Source organism: Pteropus vampyrus, unplaced genomic scaffold, assembly GCF_000151845.1.
Source record: "Pteropus vampyrus isolate Shadow unplaced genomic scaffold, Pvam_2.0 Scaffold14, whole genome shotgun sequence".
NCBI classification, from domain to species: domain Eukaryota; kingdom Metazoa; phylum Chordata; class Mammalia; order Chiroptera; family Pteropodidae; genus Pteropus; species Pteropus vampyrus.
Window position 1 is genome coordinate 7,284,530 of NW_011888795.1, and position 346 is coordinate 7,284,875.

Below are 346 nucleotides of genomic sequence, written 5' to 3' on the forward strand. Positions count from 1 at the left end.
AAAATAAACTGCAGTAAATTAATTTTCATTACAACGCAAGAAAGCATCCTGAATGATAACTAATGATAATGAAGCTTTGCTGTTCACCTGTTTAACAATTTAAGAGATTAAAAGATGATGTATTACCTAAAACTAATACAGTATTATATGTGAATTATATCTCAATTAAAAATATATATTTTTTCATGACTCATGTTGCAATAATATTTCCATATACATTCCTTTTAAAAATTACATAAAATAGAGAGCGGGGGAAATGGTGTAAATGATAGAGTCTCTGTTCATCCCTCTGGCAACCAAATCAAAGTGTGACAGAAACAAGGAGCAAACAGCAAGGAAAATCACC